The following is a 13,844-nucleotide window of genomic DNA, read 5'->3' on the forward strand; positions in this document are numbered from 1 at the left end:
TCTGACTGGAGTTTGCATTTTGCCTACAAGCCAATTTTATCCTGTAAGGTGTTTGTGTGCTTCTAGGCCTCCTTGCTATTGCTGTTTCATATTGTTAGCCTTTCTTGGTGAGTCGAGTCTGCCATGCAAACTCTGCAGGTATTGGGGCTCATTATTACACTGGGTACATCCAGACTGGCTAGGAGTTGCACTGCTGTAGCAGTATGGTATCTCCTTTTCTCGCAGGGAGTCTGAACCTTATAACCAACCTTTCTCCACGGTTCTGACTGGAGTTTGCATTTTGCCTACAAGCCAATTTTATCCTGTAAGGTGTTTGTATGCTTCTAGGCCTCCTTGCTATTGCTGTTTCATATTGTTAGCTTTTCTTTGTGAGTCTACCATGCGGACTCTGCAGGTATGGGAGCTCATTATTACACCAGGTGTGCCCAGACTGGCTGGGAGTTGCACTGCTGTAGCAGTATGGTATCTCCTTTTCTCACAGGGAGTCTGCACCTTTTAACCAGTCTTCCTCCAGGGTTCTGACTGGAATTTACCTACAAGCCAGTGTTATCTTGTTAGGTGCTTGTATGCTTCTTGGGCTCCTTGTTATTGCTATTTCATATATGTAGAATTCCTTGTGAGTCAAATCTACTGTGCAGACACAGCAGGTATAGCAGCTCTTATTTCATCAGGGGCTTCCTGGTTTAACTGGGGTTTCTGCTGTGGCAGTGTTGTACCTTTTCCTGCTTATTTTATTTCTGCAGGCCCTGGTTGGGTCTTTGGCTTAAAAGGCAGTTTTTTCCTACCAGGTATGAACAGAGTTGTAGTTCAACAACTCCTTTTTCTTTCTGGTGTGTTTACAGGTATATTTCTGTCTGCTAGCATGATAGGAGCCAACACTAGTAAATGTTTGATTGCTCTGTGACTGTCATTTTGCATGACTGCCGGCTTGTGCTATGACCTTTGCTTACGTGCCTGTTGGTCGTTGTCCTGGTTATGGCCTTTGGTCAGCGTGACTGCTGTTCTTGGTCCCTGTTAGCCAGTTTTTTGCTATGTCTCTGGCTTGCATGACTGATGTTCCTTATTTTGGGCTTTGCCTTGTGTGCCTGACCCTGGCCGTGATTATTGTTTTTGGTTTGCTTGGCCGTTGGTTATGTCTATGGCCTTTGCCTCACTTGGCTGCAGTTCCTGCTTATGGCCTCCGGCTCATCTGTCTACTGCCTCTGACCCCTGGCATCAGACTTTCTGCTATAGCCCTGACTTGCTTGGCTGCTGGTCCTTTTCATGGACTTTGCCTTGTGTGTCTGTTGGCCCTGATTATGGTCTTTGGCTTGCTTGGCTGTTGGTTCTGTCTATGGCCTTTGCCTAACTTGGCTGCAGTTTCTGCTTATGGCCTCGAGCTCATCTGTCTACTGCCTCTGACCCCTGGCATCAGACTTTCTGCTATAGCCTTGGCTTGCTTGGCTGCCGGTCCTTGTCATGGACTTTGCCTTGTGTGCCTGTTGGCCCAGATTACGGTCTTTGGCTTGCTTGGCTGTTGGGTCTGTTTATGGCTTTTGTTGCCCTTGGCTGTGGTTCCGGGTTATGGCCTTTGGCTTGCTTTGCTACTGCCTTTCACCCCTGGCAGCAGAATTTTTGCTATAGGCTTGCCTGCTGGTCCTTGTTTTGGACTCTGGCTTGCTTGCCTGCTGGTCCTTGTTGGCTTGAGTGGCCACTGGTCCTTGGTTTGGCAGTTTTCTTTGCTTGGTCTCTGGCCCTGGTTCTGGCCTTGACTCACTTGGCTGCTTCTTCCATTCTGGCTTTTAGCTCACTTGGCCGCTGGTTCTGTCTTCTGGTTTGCTTGGCCGTTTTTCCCAGTTCTGTCCTTTGGCTTGCTCGGCAGTGGGATCTGATTTTGGCCTTTGGCTTGCTTCCCCATTGGTTCCAGTTTTGACCTTTGGCTCGCTTGGACATTAGTTTAGTCTTTGACTTGCTTGGTCCATTGGTTCAGACCTTTGGCTCTGGTTTCAGCCTTTTGGCTCTGTTTTGGGCCTTAGTTTACTTGGCCATTGACTCTGGTTTTGGCCATTGGCTCCAGTTTTGACCTTTTGGCTCACTTACCCATTGGTTTTGGCCTTTGGCTGGTGTGACCGTTGGCCCGGTTCTGTTCTTTGGCTTGCTTGGCCATTGGCTCTGATTCTGGCCTTTGGCTTGCTTGGCTCTGGTTCTGGCCTTTGGCTTGCTTGGCCGCTTGGCTCTGGTTCTGGCCTTTGGCTTGCTTGGCCGCTTGGCTCTGGCCTTTGGCTCTGGTTCTGGCCTTTTGGCTCAGGTTTTGACCTTTGGCTTGATTGGCCTTTTGGCTCTGTTTTTGGCCTTCAGCTTGCCTGGCCATTGGCTCAGGTTTTGGCCATTGGCTCCAGTTTTGACTTTTTGGCTTGCTTGCCCATTGGTTTTGGCCTTTGGCTTGCTTGGCTGTTGGCTCTGTTTCTGTCCTTTGGCTTGCTTGGCCGTTGGCTCTAGTTCTGGCCTTTGGCTTGCTTGGCGTTTTACCAATTTTGGCCTTTGGTCCTGGTTTGTGGCTCATTTGACCCCGGTTTTAGCCTTGGTTTGCTTGCCAACTTGCCCTGTTTTCTGTCCTTTGGCTCCCAGGGAGACTGGCCCTGGTTAGGAGCTTAGGCTCATAGGATGCTGGCAATTATTTAGGAGGCTGCCAGTTTTGGTGTGCTCCTTGGCGCAGGTGGCTGCTGGCCTTGGCTTAGTCCTTGGCGTATATGGTTGCCAGTCATGCTGTGGTCCTTGGTGCAGGCATGTGGTTGGCTGCCTTTGATATGGTCTTTGGTTCATGTCATGGTGTGCCTTGGCGCTTGTGGCTGTCTACCTTAGCTGCTTTCTTGGCATGTGTGGGTGCTTGTTTTTCACCTTGTATTCCACTCCTTACTAGCAGTGGCTAGTTTGGGGAGCGGTTTCTTTGCAGTTACAGTATCTGAACAGTCCATCAGTGGTTGCAGAGTCATGTATTGCAAGCACAGCGCTAGTTTTTTTTGCTATTGCTTGTGTGTTAGCTGTCTTTCACTCTGGGCTCTTGCATGCAGGGATGGCAGCTGGCGTGTTCTCCAGTGCTTTTCTTGACATGTCCACCGCTGTTTTCTGGCAGGGTGTTGGTTTGTCCACTGGTTGTTTAGCATGCATAGTATTTGGCGCTTCTGACTTTCATGCAGGGTGGCTAGATGGTACATTGAGTACGGGCTGGCTGTGCACCAGTCGTTCCATGCATGTTTTCCAGTTGATTCCAGTCATGTTTTACTGGTTAGCTGATCTTCCATCTGCAGGTCGTGTACAGTTCCTAAACCTGGCCCTAACATTGCTGGTTAGGTAGCCTCTCAAGGTTGGTAGCTACAGTGAGTGGTAGGAAGTTGGGTTTCAGCCTGTCATGCTCTGTTACAGGCTGGAGTCCCTAGCTTGTTTGTGCCATAGGGGGGCTTGATGGCTAGTGTGCCCTTTCACTGTTCGTTGCTTCAGATCTGTGCTTGGATTATCTTTGGCTGATCTCTGGGGGTGTTGAGTTTGACGGCTGTCAACACCAATTTAAGCTGATACCGGTGTGCTTTGGAGCTAGAGGCTTGTGTGTCACAATTATTTTTCTAGGGCCCCAGGTTAGTGCTAAGGATTGGGGGCATAGAGACAGCTCTAGTGGATAATGCATCAGAGTTGCGGTTAACTGGTCGGTTGCTGCGGGGCTGGTAACACCAGTGAACTGCCCAGTGTCAGAGTTATGATTGTGACCATTTTCTTCTTGTTGGCAGAGGATCCTCCCGAGCCGGGCTTGGATGTTTATGGCAACCGTAGTGTGGAAATCCCTCTGGTCCCTGAGAGGATTCTTGTAGCCGGGAATGGTCCGTTTTTTCTTGTGATGCTTGACTTGTTTTTAGCATCTGTTGATATTATTGTTCCCACCCCTTATATTTTAGGGGCATGGCTTGGTAGATCCCATGCGTACTGACATGGAAGGGACGAAGAAGAAAATGAGAATTTCACTTACCTCTTATCGTAAATTCCATTTCTTCTAGTCCCGACATGTCAGTACGGGGTTTCCCATCCCAATTATTTGCTTCTTGTATTGCTTGGCAAATGTATAACAGTGGTGAGGAGGAAGCCACATGGTCTTATAGGTAAGGGCTAATTTTGATTGGCTTTGGTATATAGGTCCTACCTCCTAGCTGTGGGGGCAATACTGCCCATGCGTACTGACATGTCGGGACTAGAAGAAATGGAATTTACGATAAGAGGTAAGTGAAATTCTCATTATTCCCCCAGCTGTATATTGTTAGGGAGTTCACCTACAGTCTCAGGTTTCCCATCCCTGCCTACTTCCCTATAATAGACAGTTATAATCTAATACATTCATAATCCTACTATTCCCCAGAACACCATAGAGCCTAAAGCCTTATTGGTAGGGGCATTCCTCCATACAGTCAAAGCTGTAATCAACAACAGAGCAGGACCCTTCTTGCCTCCTATATTGACCAGTATTTGTATGTTTGCTATATATATACCTTTTTGTTGTACAGAACTACAGATAATGTTGCAGCTTTATAAAATTTTGGTGCTAATAAAAATCATAAAGACACGCAAGTATGGCTTGACATGGGGCACTCAGTGCATAATGCTGCACTATATGAAACAGTATAGCAGATTTGTTATTTACAGAATTATTAGTTGTAGCTCATACTGACCTGGTTGTGGGATAATTTTTTACCTTCAGAAATGTATTGCAACAGCACCACCTACTGGCGGATTTATAATGAGACATTTTTGGTTTGGCATGTCTTAGAAGTAGAACTATATTTCTCTCTGTAATTTTTAGGGCACATATTTCTCTCTGAATGAGTTAGGGCAGGTATTTCACTGTATAATTAAGGGCAGGTATGTCTCTCTGCATAACTAGGGCAGGTGTTTTATCTGTATAACTGAGGGCATGTATTTGATCTGTATAACAAAGTGCAGGTATTTATATTTGATTAACCTAGGCCAGGTATTTTTTCTCTGTATAACTCAGGGCAGGTATGTTGGGTATTCTCTCTATATGCCTAGGGTAGTTAATTCCTCTGTATAGCCTATGCATTACTGCAGTTTGTTATTGTCTTGGAAAAGTGGACACCTAAACCTCACATTTAATACCTGTTCAAAGTGGTTTAAATTTCTGTTTTGGTGTAACAATTTCCTTTTATGAGCAGCAGATGAGTTAAATGTGTAAAATGCTTGTCTCTCTGTTGATGTCACTGGTCTTTTTTCAATATAAACTCAGTAATTATATTTACCCTACAGCAATGGAAGAGTTAAATAGCGGCCTGTAATTTGACATGACTGTAGTGCTCAGGGACATTTCCCATGTGAATATGAGCTGGGAATCGACAAATAGCATTGTGTTCCTCTAAGGAAATGAGAAGGAGAAACACAGGAGTGACATTTATAAAACATTCATGCCATCAGAGATAGGATGCTGAGGCAGCTGCTTCCCAGGAGCTACATGCAGGATTAAATGAACACAAGTCTAGCCTCTGGTACTCCTTGTTAATAACCTACTGCTCTGCTGTGATTCCTTTCCTAAAACCTCTTTCATATGGGGACATGCACTAAGGGAATGGAAGGAACAGTACAAAAATCCCCAGCTGTGTCATTTATTCTAATGTCAACAGTCCGCCAGCTGGGCCCACTGGCATGGAATGAGTTCTACACTGTACTGTTCTGGTGTTCTCCTTAATTTCTCTTTCCCAGACTTTCTCCCAGTGTCCATTTCTTTTGATTAAGTGCAAGGCTGGCATCAATCGCATTTGTAAAATAATATTGACTCTGTGCTCCTTTCATAGTTAGAATATGAGAAGTCAAAAGTAAAAAAGGGCATACATTCCTCCAGCTAGTGAAAGAGCACCGCGTAAAATGCCTAAACTGGAAAATCTTTACAGTACAGGTAGTTCAATTCCCCTGTGGCAGTTATTGCTTATACAGTATAAGATCATAAGTCCTTAAACTATAGGGCTGACACCCCATAAGGGTGCAGTGGGTTAGAAGTTTATCCTAGGTGAGATTTGTTGTCTTCGTTATCCCTGGAGGATGATGTATATGTTCACTTTACATTGAGGCTACAATTTATATTTTTACAATATAATATTCTGGTGCAAAGGACAAACATCTGGAGCTGTCCTTTGGAAATTTGTCTGCCATGTGTCACCCCCAGATAGAGGAATGCTGTGCGTTTTACAGCAACTGAAAACCTAAACACCCCGTACGCTGTGTATTCACTGCCCAGAAAATATGGAATCCATGCACAACACTGTAAAAACAATGTGTAGTGAGTGTTACAAAATGAGTAGAATATATTGTTTAATACTTACACAGACCAACCCACCAAGCTGCTTAAACACTCTTTCTAAAATATTGCACAGATGCCTTACAAAAAAATCACTGCTCCTGTCTATACTTGTTCTCAATTAACGATTATGTATTATGTCCATGGAAATAAAAAGAGCCTTATAAAATAAATATTGTATATTTCCTAGGAGGTGTTCAGTATTATAGCTTCCTTTTTGTTACTCTAGCAACTTTAGAATTATCTAGGTAAAAATAAGGTCCCGCTACACCAGTGGTTGTCAGACCTTTTCTGTTGAAGCCCTGTTGGAGGTTGAACCTTTGGTGGGGACCCCACTAAACTCCTTACAAGGCTAGGAAAACATAACCACTTTAGCTTTAGAGCCAGAGAAAAGCAAGGAAGTGCTTATACTCCAGGCCTGGACTGGCAATCTGTAGATTCTGGCAAATGCCAGAGGGGCTACAGTATCATAGACAGTCACTATTTGTTGGGCCTGCGGGGTGCTGTTTGGGCCTCTGTGTACCTAAAATGCTGATTTAAGACCTATAATGTACATTATCCCATAGATTTATAGGGCAGGCCCTGGATCAGAGACAGGGTATAACTTTTCTGTTCAATATAGATGTATATTAGACAAACCGTGTATACATTTGTATACTGTAGCTTAGTGCCTTCTGTGCAACAGTTTTCAGGTGCATTTTTCCCTCACTTTGCATCTAGGGTTGCCACCTTTCTGATGATATTTTACAGCCAGCTGTGGGGGCACAAAAGGGAGTGGGTGATGATGTGGAATGGGCAGGTGACACACATAGGCAGAGCTATGTTGTGGCAACAGCCAGAAGGAGGGTTATAAAGCACATCCAGGAAGAAATAAGGTAAGTTCTAGGCAAATTGGGTTGGGGTGGGCCAGGGGCCAAGCCTTGGCAGGTGTTTTACCATCTAGGCCAGTAAAATAGCAGCCAGGTGGCAACCTTAATTGCATATACATTACAGGAGCTTATGAAATATCAGATCTCAGTATTCTCGTTTTAGAATTATAAGCCTGGTTTATTAGTTTCTGTTAGTGCTCATGACGTCTACTGTTTGCTTAACAATTAAAATAGATCTCGGTCCAAATTTCTGTTATTGCACCGCATTTAGTGATGTGTTGAAATAAATGGGTAGCATCAGTACATGGCCATTCAGACCTCATACTGGCCTGCTGGGCCATTTAATACTTGATATTGAGCTTTGCTGTTATATATTTTCTAGCTCATGATCTGCACATCAGGTCTTTGGCACGCTCCCACGCTTACTGATTCTCAAAATACCTTTGTTATAGATGAGTGGTGATGGTAAAATGGGTTAAATTTGCCTCCTGAGAGTAGATTCTTTGAATAGAACGTGATTGATGGTTCGGGATGAATGCAGGGGAATGTGGCGCCATGCCAGTTCCTACTAACTATGACAATGTGGCTTTTAGGACTAACAAGAAAGACGGGGCGTGGGACCCCTCGCTGGGATTTTAAAGGAGCAGATTTATTGCCAGACATCAGATGTTTTTTCTCAGCAACATTGCCTCTTGTTGTAACCTCAGTACAAGGGAGCTTTAAAATTTGTTGTCCATCAATCTGACCAGACCTGAGTGCCTTTGCACAAGCCACAATTCTGGGGAAGAAAGTTGGGCATGATTTATCTGACATGGTGTTTAGTGGCAGATGTGTCCCCAAATATTTCACAGTGCTTAAATCCACAGTCACCGCTTTCATTTGTGTACTACAATTTGTGATATCGGCCTGATAGATAGGTTACCCCTAGGCCATTGTTTAAACCTTCAGAAGTTATAGTTTTTCTTTATATAGTTGTATATTTATTATTCTTTCTATAGCATTGACACATTACACTGCACTTTACACTGATTATACATTATTCCCTGCCCCAGTGGAGCTTACAATCTATAAAGTCCCTATCAGACACACTATGTTCTATTTAATCAGAAGCCAATTAACCTGCCTGTATGTTTCTGGGAGGAAACAAGAGTAGCTGTAGGAAACCCATGCAGACCTAGCTGGAATCCAACGTCAGACCCCAGAGCTTTAAGGCAGCAGTGATAACCATTGCGCTACTGTGCTGCCCTGTATACAGTATCCTGCATAGGGAAAGCAAATAACAAGACAAAATATCCTTCATTAAAGTATAATACATTTTTCAATAATTAGATGTTTTTTGTTTACACGAGGGGTGTTTATCCTGCAGCATCAATCTACAGTTCTCAAAACCCTGTAATGTATAATGCATTATTCATACTCCATGCTATGGAGTTAGCTGCCATTTTGGATTTTATTATGCAGTATAATGGAAAGCGAAAGAAACGGCACTTATACTCTCTTGAGTAAAATATTAATACGTAAAAAATTATTAGTGTCATTAAAACTGTAGCTTTATTGGAAACACTTATACAATAAACTCCCCAACACCATAGCTACACCAGGAGACATGGGCAACAATAACACTTCATTTCAGGCAGGCTCCACTTACAGATAAATTGGGCCGGAGTGCTTACCCTTAGCCACCAATCATTTGTTAAATGGAGTGCAGAGAATAAATGATTAAAGTGGACCTGTCACCCAGACATAAAAAGTTGTATAATAAAAGTCCTTTTCAAATTAAACATGAAACCTAAAATAATTTTTTTATTACCACATCCATACCCATTATAAAAGCATTTTAAAATCCCAGCTGTCAATCATATAATGCCTGCCCCGCCTCTATGCCTTAGGCATAGAGGTGGAGCAGACAGTTACTTTCACTTTCAATTCAGAACTTCTTAGATGTTGCTGCCCTCCACACATTCCCCCTCCCTCCTCACCATGTAATTGTGTAACCAGTGCATGGACATGGGCATCAGGTCCCTCCATACTGGCACAGAAACAAGATTTTGGCAGGATGCAATGCCTGCTTTGATAACAGTGTCCACAAAATGGCCCCTGCCTGCTTGCTGCAATTGCTGTGAATTCCAAGGATGAAGAAAATAAAATTAAAATAATTTATACAGTGTAAGTAAAGTTTATTTTGCTTGCCAAACACAACAGAAAACAATTTGAAATTATTTCTTAAGGTGACAGGTCCGCTTTAAGCCCAAACCTTTGTTTTCCAAAAAATGCAGTGTAGTTCATTTGGCAAGGATTTTGGTGTCACATCATGAATATGTATAAGGGATACACCTAATCAGACATTTATGGGTTTATATATCAATTTTCGGGTTTGTGATTTTGCTTTTGTAATAAGCCCTCATTTTAAAAATTTAGAATGCTTGCTTATTTAGTATGGAAAACTCAAATATCCTGAATTGAGAGTTGTAAATAAAACAGAAAAAACCTGAAAATCTCAAATTGAAAATGTGGCTTGACTTTACCTAGGACAACTTCCATTGACTTCTACATAAACTCGCACATTTTTACATGGTGAATCCACAAATCCATTCCCTAAATGTTAACATATTATACAAATACAATAATATGAATTGTAACCATGTTACATGCATACAGCAATATAAATACAACATCTGTTGCACTACATGTTGCTATTTAGATACAAAAATACCTGAAAATTCAAAATGGGAGTTCACTAGACTACTAGTAGTCTAGTGTACTAATAGTACATTGCTTAAAATATGTTTAGTAAACATCTTTTCTCAGACATACAGTATGAACAATATAATAATACTTAGGGGATTATCTAAAATGACCAGGAAGATATTCACTGTATAGCCCAACACTGATCTGATGGGTTAAAAGCGGTTTCATTATCATTTAAACACTGTTTAAATACTCCAGTTTGTGACTATAAAACACCTCTCTTGTCTCCTGAATTACACTTTCCTTTCATCTATGTTGCAGTTTCGGAATTCAGTTTTTTTTCCCCCCAAATGTCAGAAACTGCAATGGGAATATATTGATGTATGAAAGCCAAGATATATTAAACCTTCCACTGTTTCACAAATATAGTAGATATTGTCTTTGTTTTGGAAATGAAGAGGACCTAATATGATTTTCAGATGAACAGTTGACCAGCGATTACATTACAGTAAGCACTGCATTTATCTTCCTATGTGACTGTGTTCAACAATGTATTTCTGAGCCAGCCGCACACTGACATTTATCATAAAACTGCTGATAGAAATACTTTCCTACACGATCACAGTAATAATGCTAATTCAGTCCCAAGATGGAGAAGTTACAGTGGTTAGGACTCTCAGTGAAGAGGAATAGGAAAAATAAAGCAATTGGAGAGCAGCTCTCTGACAAGATTAATATCAGGGATTAAACAATAGATGCAATCTTTTTATAGTGTTGGTAAGGGAAATACTAAGGATTATACAGTATTTTATGTGGGACTTATGTTCCATATTCATCATTAAGTAAGAAATCTGTTTTACTGCATCAGCCAATAATCAAAGACTGGCAGTCAATTATAAAGGATAGTAAATAAGTTACATATTGCATAGAAACAGAATAAAGCTGTCCATACACGTGGCGATCTGACGATGTTCATCGAAACATCGTCAGATCCGCCACACACCATTCAGGGCTGAACCGGCAGGTAAGGAGGTAGAAACAATAGGATTTCTACCTCCTTCTGCCGATTCAGCGCTGAAGGGAGATTTTGGTCAGGCGCCTTCTATGGCGCCCGATCAAAATTTTCAAACTGGTCCGATCGGCGAGTCGTCCGATATCAGCAGCCTCCTGCGATATCGGTCATCTCGGCGACATACCATACACGCACCGAATATCGTACGAAACGAGGTTTTGTACGATATTATCGGTGCGTGTATGGCCACCTTAAGAATCTTAATGAATTTTTAACACCAGATTCCCGATTCGGGGGGGGGGAAACATGATTTTTTTTAAGCGATTTATTATGTGACAAGTCCTAAAGCAAAAGTACGCCATTTAAAACCTGTCGATACGTAGAAGTCAATGGCAGAAGTCCCTTTTACAGCTGGAAGATCTTTCTTTGGTTTGTGGTTTTAGAGGTGTTAGGGTGTTTTTGATGCTTTTTCAATTCGGATCTTTTGATAAATGACTGGCATTTGTGCAAATGAGTTTAGTTGGGGGTTTCAAAAAACTCTTAAAATTGAATCAACAAAATTTGTTGTACTTAAAAGATACCCATGTATACACATTCTGTGTGCATTCTAATAAAAACCTATTCAAATGCCTGTTTGTAAGAGCCTTAGAACTGCAAGGTAATGTGCAGAAATGAAGGGAAGCCTGTACAGCGCCTTTGGTTGTCAGGGACATGCTGTGAGTCGTAGCCCAACAGCTCAAAGGGTAAAGCTTGGACATTCCTTATGGATTTACTAAATGATTTAACAATTGTTATACAACATAATGTTCCATGGGGTGCTTGTATCTGAGTTTTTTTCCCTGTGAAGGTTTTATGAGGCAATACTTTTAACTAGTCAAATAGAAATTAGAATATAAAAGCAGCAATCTGATTGAGTGATGTGACTGGCAATCTGTGGGTTCTGGCAAATGCCAGAGGGGCTGCTGTAAGATGCCATAGACAGTCACTAATTATTAGGCCTGTATGTATAATATACTGATATTTGTAGTTATACTGGTGTAAATGTGAGCCTTTGTTAGTAAATTATAGTAATTGAGTTGGCAGCAGCCCTGTGTTCGAGAGTTTTACTGAGACAACTAGGACAGACTATGTCCATAATTGCAAGTAAAAATGTACTGGTATATGCAGGTCCTGTGTTACTTACACAGGACCTGCATATACCAGTACATTTTTACATGCAATTATGGACATAAACAATGCAACTTTGGAAAGACAGGGCTGCCATGCGCTGTAGCAAAGTACATTGGTCTTCCCTATGGTGTATTTGACTTTATTTGCTGTTTTATTAAGGTGTAAATAGACAGTGGAAGAGTCAAGTAATGTTTACTTTTCAACAGGGGACCAGTAGATGATACGGTACCTGTTGATAGGCTCCATGGGGTTAGTAGACCGTATGTGACTTTTATATTAGACATGGGTTAGTCTGAATGGCCTAACCATTTCATTACATCTTTGCAAAGAGCATGATATTTTCTCCTTCCTTCCCACATTATTCAGTCTCCCTGGGACAGGAGCGCATGAGGCAGAGGAGGCTGTGGCAACAATGAGATAGAGCTGGAGTGAGGGGGGTGGCATGTGTATGAATGGATATGGAGGAAGCCTAGTACAGCTGCTCCCAGTTAAATTTTAATAAGAGGAGACATGAAACGCTTTGAAGCTGAACTCTGACATCTCAGATGAAACGCCTGTGATCCTGTAAAGACCTGGAGGTTGCACAAGTCAAAAGACAGCTGTGTCAGAGGAGCAGCATTCCCACATTACCAGAGAATGAGTGTGTCTGCCATTAATCGCCCCACTGCCACAGACTGAAGCCCAAGTGAAGGAATCTACTCATAGCCAGACAGCATGTTTGACATAGATCTGTTTACACTGTGTGTGTGTTTTGTAGAGAATATGTGTAGATAAACGTTACAGCTCCACTCTAAGCTTTTGGGAATGCTGGGTCTTGTCACAGAGCAGCAGGTGCAGAGGCCCACAGTGGCGCAGATAGGCTCTGTATATAGCTCAGATGCTATTTAGTTTAAAGGGTATGTGTAGAATTCAATTTCAGCATGAACATGAATGTCATTGTGATACCATTACAGCCCAAATGTTGTTGTTGTCATTTTTCACTTATTGTATATGCTGTGTCATTGTGACGTTACGATGTAATGAATTTCATAATAATGTCAGCATTATGTACTTAATGTGATTTTATTGTCATAATCCAGGGATCCCCAGCCTTTGTTAACCATGAGCCACATTCTAATGTAAAAAGAGTTGGGGAGCAACACAAGCATAACAAAGTTCCCAAAAGTGCCAAATAAGGGCTGATATTGGCTATTTGATAGCCCCTGTATTGACTGGCAGCCTACAGGAGGTTCTGTTTGGCAGTACACCTGGTTTTTGTGCAACTAAAGTCCAAGTCAGGAATTCAAAAATAAGCACCTGCTTTGAGGCCACTGGGAACAACATCCAAGGGGTTGGTGAGCAACATGTTGTTCATGAGCCACTGGTTGGGGATCACTGTAATAATCACTCAAATGCCAGTGTGATGTTGCACTCATATTGGGACTCATAATAGCACAACAAGGTTGCATATGCCATTGATATGTAACTAGGCCATTACTAATGAAGCCCCTCCCTATATTTCAGCTCTGATCTCAAAATACAGTCCTTCAGGCACCCTACACTCTGCCTCTGACCTTCCCCTCTCTTCTCCTCATCTTTTCATCCCATTTCTGACTACAAGACTTCTCCCGGGCTTCTGTCTGTCTCTGGAACTCTCTGCCTCAACCCATCAGACTCTCCCCTTCCTTCCAATCTTCTAAACGCTCCCTAAAGATCCATCTGTTTAGGGAAGCATATTCATTGTATCTACACTGATCAGACACTTATTTATGTATCATAAATTATCGATTAGTTTCCATAC

The sequence above is a fragment of the Xenopus tropicalis genome, chromosome 3 (assembly GCF_000004195.4).
Source record: "Xenopus tropicalis strain Nigerian chromosome 3, UCB_Xtro_10.0, whole genome shotgun sequence".
Classification (NCBI taxonomy): domain Eukaryota; kingdom Metazoa; phylum Chordata; class Amphibia; order Anura; family Pipidae; genus Xenopus; species Xenopus tropicalis.